Genomic DNA, 12,213 nt, shown 5'->3' with positions numbered 1-12,213 from the left:
AGTCTCTGTAGGCGAAAATTTACTTGGACCGTATCTGGCTAGCTCTTTCTTATTGATTGAATCTGCACATGCTTCAATTGAAGCTTCTTTGTGAGTTTCTTTACGCTACATAAATTTACAACAAGGTTGCCTCCCGTGGTGCTCTCGGGTCACTACTGGGTGCATTATTTTGTGATAACACTAGTGAGATAATAAAGTTCTCAGGGCCTTATATTACTAATATTGTTCCGGGTTCAGATCTGTCAATCTGACAGCTACACATAGATACACATAATATAAAGGATTGTGCCAAGAAATATCTCAAATTAAACACAAATTAAAAGAGTACATAACACAAATATCCACACACATGAAAAAAGTCAATCATATTCTTATAACTATACACTCCTACACTAGTACACCTTATTAATGTTCATTGTTTACAAAGGAACGGTGTCCGCATAGGACTATTAGTCTTTTACTGTAGGAATGCTTTTACATCCTTACGCGGATACAGTCCCCGTACTCTCCCTGAGTGGGGATCTGCTAAGAGATAGCTACACTCATGTGGCACACTTACTACTCTAAAAGGTCCATTATACACCAATTGCCACTTGCTATTCTGTTTCAAAGATGCCGAGGACTTAGGATGATTGCGTAAGAGCACCAAGTCCCCAACATTAAATGTTTGGTTATTCGTTACATGTCGATTATATTTTTCCGTCCTTTTCTGGGCGCACCTGGTAAGGTTGCATCCCGCTTTTCTTATCTTCTCTTCCTTAGGCTCAGGAATGACTGGGACCTTAGGCAAGGGTGCCAGCCACTCGTTCAGAGCTCGATTATTATTCATTAATATCTCATTTGGTGGATACCCCGTAGAAGCATGCGGGGTTGCGTTGTGAATTTCGACAAACTTATGTATCATATCTGGCCACCTTGTGTGCTTATATGCAATGTATAACCTGCAAAATTTATTTAACTCTCCAAATACTCTCTCTACTAAACTTGCTTGTGGGTGAAAGCGGGAAATTAGTATACGCTTTATATCTTGTTCATATAAATAGTTTTTCCAGGTATGGCCTGTAAAATATGAAGCATTATCCGATATTATCGCTTCAGGCTTACCTACTTGTATAAAATATTCTTTGCCTAACCATTTCACTATTCCACGAGCAGTGGCTGATTTAAGGCAGTATATTTTTAAATATTTTGAAAAGAGGTCATACACCGCTAAAATGTACTTCAATCCACCCCTGGCTCGTGGGTAGGGTCCTGCTATGTCTATAGATACTAATTGAAGTGGTCGATGAGGCACAATAGGATGCAGTTCAAACCTTGTGGACTTATTTTGAAACTTAGCCTTTTGGCACAGAGGACAAGTCCTGATAATGGTGCGAGTCTGCTGGCTTATCCCTTTAAAATAACAGAATTTGGATAAAATCCTTATTGTTTTGCCTATCCCAGCGTGACCCCAAGCTAAATGCGTGTGCCACACTACAGCTGGGATAGCCTGTTGTGGTATACACACGACTTCGTGGTCATTTGACACACTTGTTTTATAATACAGAATATTATCTACTATTTTGAAATTCTGAACACTTTTAAGATTGGTTCCTTCTTTAATTTTGCTAATTATATCTCCCCAGATCGGATCAGTTTCCTGCAATATAGACATATTCTTACACATGTGTAAAAAGTCCCTCCTATGTACTTTATCTTGTACCAAGAGTATTCGATATTCCTCCGATTGTTCTAAAATATTTGACATTGAGGATTGCCCTAGTGGAAGCCTCGACAAAGCGTCTGCCACAACATTATCTTGTCCCTTTAGGTACATGATTTTAATTTTATATTCCTGTAATGCTAACCTCCATCTTAGCAAGCGGGTATGGTATAATTTGCAAGTCATTAAATAGCTCAGAGCCTGGTGGTCACTGAATACTTTGACTTCCTTACCATAGATATAGTAGTTAAATTTCTTTACCGCCCAGACCACTGCAAGAGCCTCTAATTCGGTAGCAGAATATGCTCTCTCGCAGCTGCTTAGTGTGCGGCTGGCAAACTCGATTATTTTTACTGTTGTGGGGTCGTTGCTCCTTTCCCACTGAAATAAACAAGCACCCAGACCGTATGAACACGAATCTGTCGCTATACAAAAATCTTTTGTCATGTCTGGGTGTCGCAATATGTTTGCATTCACCAAGGCGTTTTTGATAGCGTCAAATGCGCGTTGACATTCGTCTGTCCACACCCAGTGCGCATTTTTACGCAACAGGCTCAATAACGACTCGTTATTCATTAATTGGTTCGGGACAAATCGTCTAAAAAAGGATGCTAGACCTATAAATGCCTTGAGCTGTTTCTTAGTTCTAGGACTAGGAAACCCACGAATTGCATCAAGTTTTTTGTTGTCAGGTTTGATGCCTTGTGGTGTTATTATGTGACCTAGGAATTTAATCTGATTACGTCCAAACTTGGTTTTATCAAGATTCGCTGTTACCCCTGCTTGCTTAAACCTTTCTAAGACTTTACTCAGTAGTTCTACGTGCTCCTCCCAGGTGGCAGTGGCAATCACTAGATCGTCTACATATACTGTCACCCTTTGCAGCAACTCCGGACCCAAAACCGCGTCAAGGGCTGTTATGAAAACTCCTGCACTTACATTTAGGCCGAAAGGTAGTACCCTAAATTGGTAGCTTCTTCCCCCAAATATAAATGCAGTATATTGTCTCGACTCGGGTGTAAGTAGAATTTGCCAGAAAGAACTTCTCATATCAATAGATGTCAAATATTGCACTCCATGGAATTTTCGAAGTTGCTCATCAAGGTTTTCCGGATGAGTCCTGACAGGTACAATGATTTCATTTATGTCTCTTGCATCCAGTACTAACCGTACCTGTCCGTCAGCTTTTGCTACCGCCACCAATGGACTACTATAAGGGGACAAAGACGGTTCTATTATTCCCCACTCGATCAGTTTTCTTATTTCCTTAGCTACTATTTCCTTCTTGGACCAAGGAATGGAGTATGAGGCTCGACAGTAAGTTTTGTGAGGCTTTACCTCGATCTTGTATTGATATCCCTTAACAACTCCTGGTCGTTCAGAAAATACATCTGCATAATTAGATAATAACTGTACTATTTCCTTCTGTTGAATTGAATTTAAATTTTCGGACTGTGATACTTTGTTCACTAATATATCCATATTCGCCTTTGATTGATCACCTTGTACGTCAGGATAATAGAGATTCTGCCCTGGACAATAATTGTCTAATTGTAGTATCGATTGATTCCTACATTTTATATTTATGGCGTTACAATTAGGTACAGGTACCTCTTCAGATCTAAGCATGGAAAATTCTATTCTCCTACCAGCATTCATCAAACTTAATTTTCCCCGAGAAAGGTCTATTATTGCGTCCCTCTCTCTCAAAAAATCTACCCCCAAAATGCAGGCTACCTTTAAACCCTTTACTACCAGGAATGAGCTCGTTATGGCTTCTTCCCCTATATACATCTCTACCCGCACTTGGAGCTTAATTATTTGTCGCTGTGCACTTATGGCTCCAGTGACTACAATTATTCACGGGAAAAGTCAGCATACGCCTTTCCTTCCCCAGTACCTTGAATAAGTCCATACTCATAACACTAACAGTAGCACCTGTATCTATGACCACTTGCACAACAATATTGTTAATTTTAACTTCTATTATCACTTGTACATTGTCCTTGTGTTCCTTTATGCACGTGGATGGTTCGGTTATTAATTCATCTCCCATCTGTACCCCGTCATTATACCTAAGGATACAGATTGTTTTCGGTGTTTTGTTTTGTGTCGGGCTGCTCTCACTCCAAACCGTAGCCGACGATGGAGAGCGTATCTCGGCCGCATCTAGTTTGTTGAATTATTGCTAGTGGATGGGCGTGGCTGCTCTGTGTCATTGACCTCCACTATGTGCACGTTGTGTTGCGTCGGCCGCCACGGCTGCGCAATTGGCGCATTTTGTGGTGGCGGTCGGTTATTGTCATATCTATCACTGTTTTGCCGGTCCGGACTGGGCCTCTGGTTCTGTGGCCAAGTTCGGTTTGCATCATTATAAGTATTAGTGTTGTACGGCCCCCTGGCATTTTTCCATCTATGACTGCTTGGTGGGCCTGTTTCATACCGGTCATCGAACCTCCTTTTCCTATCATTATTCCCCGGTGGTCTATTTCCGTTCCGGTCTCTATCTCTATTTCCGTTTTGTGTATACCCTTGTCTCCTATTATTACCTCCGCCGTTTCTATTACTGGTTAGAGGCGTGTTATTTCTACCATTTCTATAACTATTTCCGTTACTTCTAATCTGTTCAGAGGCCGCCTTAATGTCCTCCTGAATCAGGTCAATTGCGTCCAGAATAGACAAGAAATGTTCCATATCATTTTCGGGCACGTGTATAAGCTTTTCCTTTACATCTATCGGCAAGTGTGATTTCAAAAGTCTGATCAAATCCCGAGATGAAATCTGTTCGTCCCAGTAACGGGTCTTATTAATGTACTTCTCAAAATATTTTCGCAAATTGCCTAATCGTGGAGAATACGGCTCTGGATTATATACTTCCTTCCGTAATCTCTCCTGAATACATGTTGACCAATATTTGGCCAAGAATGCCTTTTCGAATTGCTCATATGTATCGCAACTGTCAGCTGCTTCGGTTGCCCATAACGCAGCATCTCCCTGTATGTAAGACATAACAAACTGTATTTTCTGGGTATGACTCCAAACGCTAGGCAAAATGTTTCTAAATCCCTTGATAAACACTACAGGGTGAACAGATTTCTTCTCCGTTGTAAAGATCTGAAACTGTCGGTTCCTAATCAGACTTTCTTCAATCACTACTTTGGAATGACATTTATTTGTTCCGCTTACATCGGTTGCCTGTCCTGTCTTGCAGTCACAATTGTGTACTGCTGTATTTATATGCCTATCATTGTTGGACTTGGCTGGCGTGACATACGCCAGCGCATCGTCTTGCCGCAAACTTAGCTCCATTTCGGCAAGACGGCGGTCCACACTCCGCTGCCACAGCGGAATGTCCTTTTGCACTATCTTTTTAAGATCTTGCACATCCGCAGTAGAATCCATCTCTCTGGCCTCAATTGCGGCGTGCACTTTCTCATCTAATTCCTTTATGAAGTTACGTTCTACTTTGTGCACATGTTCGATCACTTTGTTCTCAATTACGTGGGTTGTGTTAAGTTCTAGTTGTTCGACCCTATTAGTCAGGACACTGACTTCCTCTACGATATTGGCATTAGCCATTTGAATACTATTTAGTCCTTCGCTTAATGCTTGCACCGTTTTGGGCATGGTTTCATATTTTTGTTTCAAGTTAACAATGTCACTTTGCATAACTTCTAAAGCTTGCATCAACTGCAAGTCCCTCTCATGCATGCGTCGGTCACGCTCTGCTTGTTTGGCATCACGTTCTTTATCACGCTCTGCTTGTTTACATGCAAATTCAGCTACCAATCTCTGGTCACGCTTTGCTTGTTCGGCATCACGTTCTTTATCACGCTCTGCTTGCATTTGTACAAATTCAGCTTGGAAAGTGATCATGCGCTCAAACATATCTTTTAATGATTGCACTTCTGACATCACACCACTCTGGTCCGTGCCCAGTGCTTGCGGATGGCTCACTATTTACGCTATCAACTGAATCACTGGGTGGCAGTGGCAACATTTCTTGCCCTTCTGCCCCCAGATTCTCACATTGTACTTCCTGAGCTACGTCACTAACATTACTTTGTGTCCCATTTTCTAACTCGGTATCACTATTAACTAACTGTTGCTCATTATCCATGTTGATATCTTTCTGACTACGCAATCTAACCATAGTAAACAAAAGAAATAAAATCTGAACTAAGTATCCTAACACTTCAGGTTTCACTCACATAAGCACACAAGAAATGGACATTACCCAATACATACGTACTATATACTACAATGACTAACTACTTAAATGTCCTGTTATTTTAAAACAAAGTACTAACAACAAGCACACCACTAATGATCCGAGGACACTGCACGGAGGCTACTTTACTACCTACAGGACAACTACACTGTAGCTTTACCTTTTGGTGATCTATCTTGGGTGCTGCTGCCCCCTGATATTGTGGAAGGTTATTAATTTTTCAAAATAATGAGCTCTCTGCTTCAGCTCCGGATACATAGTGTTCTCATGCAAAAAATCATACACAGGTATTACCACACAATATTGGTTAAGCAATACATACAGTACATGACAAAATTATTAAATGTCCTGCAACAAAGTTCGACTATATTAATTCCCTAGGTATCTCAAGGGTATTTCGTGGCCACTGCATATTCGAGCCCCACGCTGGGCGCCATTTTAATGATATTCTCTTAAAATTGAATCGAGCTTCACGCTGGGTGCCATTTTAACGAAATTCCTGGAATGAATGATTTGAAATTTCGTAGAAATAAAAAAAAGGGAAATAATAATTTTATTTCTTGCTTAAAAGTTAATTTGCCTTAGTGCGAACTTTGTTGTAGAACCACTCTCTTCATTACGTGTGGTAATAAAAAAAAAAAACAAATTTTACTTTCTTAAGGATTACGTACACTCTTTGACATAAAACTTGACCGGCGGCCGGCCGCTTCAGAGGCTAAGTCCGCGCCGATCGCGACATGGGACAAAAAAACTGGCCAACTCGCTAATTCTCTAAGTCCGGTTATCTGCACAATCTGGCAACACTGTAGACTGCGGCACTTCCTGGAGGAAAACTTGTCCCATGATAGAGACACTCTAGGCTGATTACGCCTGTGGTCTAGCGGTAGCGTGCGTTGTTTCTGTTCATAATGTCAGTGGATCGAGAGCAGCTGGCATAAAATATTTTTATAGCCTCTTCTGTCTGAATGCTGAAGACGTGAATGTAATGGTAGCGCAGATTCAATCTATTTCGCTTTGTGACACACCGATATCAAAATTTTATCCAGTAACGATTTTGCGGCAGATTTCCTGCAGACTGTCCTCCTCTGGACGCCGTATGCGGCAAAGCTCCGGGATCCATTTGCTGGCTACTGGCAGCGGCCGTTGCGACAGCAGCGGCGCTGCACTCCCCCGTTCTTTATCGAAAGCGCCTGCTACCGCTCATCGCTTTTGATGGTTTAAAACGCTTTATTATTAAATGTTGCTCCACAGAAAATTTCTACAATTTCCATTCACGCTCAAAAGCAACGGAGACAGACGCCCTGATTAGTAGGCGGGTATTATATTACATTAATCGGCAAGAGCTGAGTATGGCCCGAAATTAATTTTATAGACTGGGACGAAATTAAACCACCTCACTACATTCGATGAATTTATAAATGCTTCATACCTCGTTTCTTTTCCTTTCAAACTCAATTATTTGTGCAACTTTTGGTCAATGTTTGGATGTTTTCGTCAAGCCAGAGTGAGCGTCTGTGGTGTAAAGTGTATTACAGTTCTTGTTTCATTCCTTATGGTAAGTCTATGCGATAAACTGTGTGAATACCTTGCAATGCATGCTCTGTAGCAGTGCAGGAACACTGCACATTTGGAGTTCCATGTATGGGTTCATGAAGTATTTATTGTTGATCGGAAGTGATAGTTAAGGTCATCAGATTTAAACCAGAAAAATTGGTCGTTTTGAAGGTTTCAGAGAACGGAAAGGAATTACTAACGCCGGTGTTAGAAAACGTCTACAGTTAAATGCTATTGCAAAAATTTAGAAGAAGGGAACTATATTAATGAACATGTGCACTTCATAAACAACCTTCTGACATGTTAGACCTATATGACGAACAAAGCTCAAATTTATATCGTTGACAGTCGGTTTGAATATTTTCAGGGTCTATTTTACAGTGAAGCACCGTGGAATTTGCAAAGCAGAAATCCATGATAGTAACTTAATTTACTAAGTCGAAATCGGACGAAGATTGATGTTTAAAGGCATTCTTCAGATTTCGCATAAGAAATTTTTACTAGCAGTTTGCAACTCCATTAATTAAAATGGAAAATAAAAGGTTGTAGTCAGCGGCTTCTACCGTGATTCGAACTGCTATGTCTTATAGTACAAGCACTGCAACGCACAAGGGAACCTCTGAGCTAACGACACACTGGCGGCCAGAGGCGGAATATAGTCACTGCAATGTTGCCTGAGCCTCAAAACGCAACCTTAAACACACGAACAGAGGAGGTGGAGATTACTGTTTTAACGTCCCGTCGACAACGATGTCATTAGAGACGGAGCACAAGCTCGGATTAGGGAAGGATGGGGAAGGAAATCGGCCGTGCCCTTCCTAAGGAACCATCCCGGCATTTCCCTGAAGCGATTTAGGGAAATCATTGAAAACCTAAATCAGGATGGCCGGGCGCGGGATTGCACCGTCGTCCTCCCGAATGCACACACAAACAGGTGTTACTTATGTGAAGAACGCCGTTCTTGGAGTCCAGAAATTAAATATACTTTCTAATTGTGTCATCTTGCAGTGGATTATATCGTACGAGTCTTCGATGTGGAAAACGAATGTCAAGTGAATTTAGCGAGGTAACGCCGACCTACACCCGGAAGTAAATGCACTATCAGAGTGTTGACAAATACTTGCTACGACGCTGCCATTTCTAGGCTCTCTGACGGGGCAGCTCTTCAGCGAAATGCTTGCCGTGATTCTCCGATACGGTTCTTCAGAGTGGAGACGCGCGCGCACGTTTGGTTTTTATGCGGCGTTCTCCCCTGATGGTTTCTGACGTCGCCTTGTGGGCTATGTATACATATGAGACATTCAATTATCATTAATCCAGAATCATACAAGTTTCAGCTTCCGGCGTGGAAGAAGGCTGTTGACGCCGACATTATATCATTTCACCGTAGGGAAAGCAAAACGGATCATTCAATGTTTCTCATTCAACATAAAGCATGTGAGATAATTTTCCGTAACGTTCATAATCATCTAAAAATACAAACGAAGTAAAAATACACCGGAAGTTTATTCGAATTGAATATAACGCTTTGCACCTCGATGTCGAATTTGTCCACTTGAAATCTTTTGCAGCATACACACAGAATGTCATGATTACCACGAGAATGAAGAAATATGTTGGTAAGGATGGAAGCAAGAAGAGACGCAGTCAACAAATATTCTATTCCTCATGGCATTCATTTCATTTGACGCGTAAGAAGAGGTAAAGCGGGAATTTACTTTCGTTAACACGAAAGATATGCCGCACATATTGATAACGAGGAAGTCTGCGTCTTCATACGTTTCCTCCTTGAAATCTGTATGCTCTATTATATATTAAGTAGCCCGATCATTGTTTCAGTAATGTTACCCTCTTGTTTGACCCCGTAACGATGAACAGATTCCAAATGCATGTCTCCCTTCCTGGGTTGTTTTTTGTGTCTTATTGCTTGGAATTCCTGAAGCAGACCACTGTGCCTTCCCCCCTCGTGGGTTAGGTCTCAAAAGTAAACCGCTTTGTATCCAATGGCATAATTTATTCAGACAGCATCAGCATAAGACTATCAAACAAAGCCTTCCATTTACAGTTGCAGCACTCTAACCAGCACTGACCAAAGTGTAATCCACGGTCATGGTCCTAAATTACCAGCTGTCTGCTACTGTGGCAAAGTCCGTACTACACTTTCGATTCCGCAGCACCATTTTATCTGGTAACACTGTGTAGTTGCACAGTTGTGCTACCAGGTCTGTCCTCACACTGTCAACTTTATGTATCTCACTTCTCCTGTAGCGTAGATCACGAGGAGCCGAAGTAAATGAGTGTATTCTGCATGACGTAACATTCAGTATTCCCTTCTTTCATAGCCACTCTTCATGTGCATCGATGCCAAATAGGAATGCGAAAACTCTTGCGAGTGAGAGAATGACAATAACAATCGTAACAAGAACAAGCAAATAACGAATGATGTTTATTCCAACGCAGAACGAGAATGGCTTTAAATATAAAAATCTGTATCTATATCTATATCCATATCTATTGATCTTTGAGTTGGCACAATGCAAATATATTCTTAGCACTTAGTTACTGAATTTAGTTCTGGATGTTTGCAGAGAAAAGGAAAAGTCGGAACTTCTCGCTAGTGTAATATAATGTGAACCAGCAACTACCCTTTCCTTAGAACACGACTCAAGCAGGTCCTCAAGTAGGTAGTAAGGCACTGCTGCATTCTGTTCCCTGACATTGCTCTGATGACGGTTAATGCAGATAGTTCCGATTATGAAATACAAAACGTATTGCAGGTTAGTTCCTAGGATAGTAACATTAAATTTGCGTTGTAGACGGCACATGAACGTGACGACTATCCATATTACTCATCAATATAAAAAGACAATATTTTGGGAATTTAGCAGGATTACTCAAAATGAATTCTGAAATTGGGTGACTGACTGCACAGGTGCTAAACGTCGTCAAGAGTATACGATGTCCTAATCGCATTAGGAATATGAAGATCGTCTTCGACAGCTCGCAACTTTCACATTGCTATCTCCACCCTACTCCAGACAGCCCTCGGTGGAGTTGCATTACGTTGCCGATGTTATGGAAGGCCTTCAAACCGACAACAGACCACATATTGAAAAATACAAGCGAATTCTCTTGCAGCGTAAGCTTATTGTAACTAATCTAAAAATTATTGGAGAGGAACATTGTCCTATTCAAAAAAAGTAAAATGTTACACACTGTTGACGTCAAACGGACATTATCTATGTCCTGTCTTGTGTCCTACTCATCTATAATATCAAGTGTACTATGAAAATGATTATATGTAATGGATGATAGGGTAATGCATTGATACCAGATGGCGGGGGCCGGCCGGTGTGGCCGTGCGGTTCTAGGCGCTTCAGTCTGGAACCGCGTGACCGCTACGGTCGCAGGTTCGAATCCTGCCTCGGGCATGGATGTGAGTGATGTCCTTAGGTTAGTTAGGTTTAAGTAGTTCTAAGTTCTAGGGGACTGATGACCTTAGAAGTTAAGTCCCATAGTGCTCAGAGCCATTTGAACCATTTGAACTATTTAACACAAAATGACATTAAAAATTAAAGTTATTCACGAGCAGCTAGTTGAGAAGATGTATGAACATTAAATGACACGACGAACTGAAATAATATGACGAAGAGTTCAGCGCTCACTGGGAATAGAGCCCCACACATATCGTTGTTGACTACACACAAAGAGACGTCAGCTACCGAATTTTTATCCACCAGCTGCTCAGAATAGCATCTTGAACTTACAGTCATCTCGCAAATAGTTCTGTGTCTCACTGGAGTTAAAAACGTCAGATATCGTTAGTGTTGACAACGAATGAAAATACATTAAAAATCAAAATTATTATCCACCAGCAGATAGGTGTTCTCATGATAGAGCTTGATAATACATAATTAAATCTTTAGTGCCGGGCCAGGATTCGATCCCATTCACGCGTAATATGTGAAGGTGTTGAGGAATCTGCAGTTTTGAACAAACAACAAATTGTAGCCGAGCTGTATTGCCACGAAGGGATCAAATTCCGCGTTAAGGGCGGTCTGAGTTGCATTCCCAGTTTAGAACCAATTTTATCGACATACAGAAGCTCAAATAAAAGATGGAATAAGTGTCCTGTGACCATACATAGCGTTTGTGTCGTCACTTGAAATAAATAACTAGTATGAGAAAGGTTACTGGTGATAGAGTTTCTACATGTCGCCACTCCAGACTTTATTGTGGTTCAACCTACCGTCTACTTGGTAAAGAAGGAATATCATCTTTAATGTGAATTTTCAGACCACGCAGCCATTATATCTCCTTCACTTGGTGTAGCCAGGAGAGAATGGAATCTGTCTCTCCCTATCTAAAATCATTGACGGAAGTGGGGATCGAACCCAGACCATAGGTATAACAACCTACCATCCGTCCAACAGACCACGAAATCCTCTTCTCTGCGAGTCATTTTTCTATCGTAACGCAGTTGCGCTACACTGGATGACAATTCTGACACACAGGCTCCCTGTAGTAATTTGCAGCATATTCAGTAAATTCATTTACTTGGTTGACCGAATCACCATGAACTAGCTGCCTCGGCTACCCAGTGCATACATTCGACTATTTTGTAGTCACAGAAATAAAATCACGTAACTGCCACCTACACACAACTGCCAACAGTGTAGGATGCAGAAGTTTAAATAGGAAGTGTTCCTTTCCACTTGAGCTATTC

Source organism: Schistocerca nitens, chromosome 5 (genome assembly GCF_023898315.1).
Source record: "Schistocerca nitens isolate TAMUIC-IGC-003100 chromosome 5, iqSchNite1.1, whole genome shotgun sequence".
Lineage (NCBI taxonomy): Eukaryota > Metazoa > Arthropoda > Insecta > Orthoptera > Acrididae > Schistocerca > Schistocerca nitens.
The sequence above is the reverse complement of the archived record's forward strand: the minus strand, read 5'-3'. Positions refer to the sequence as shown.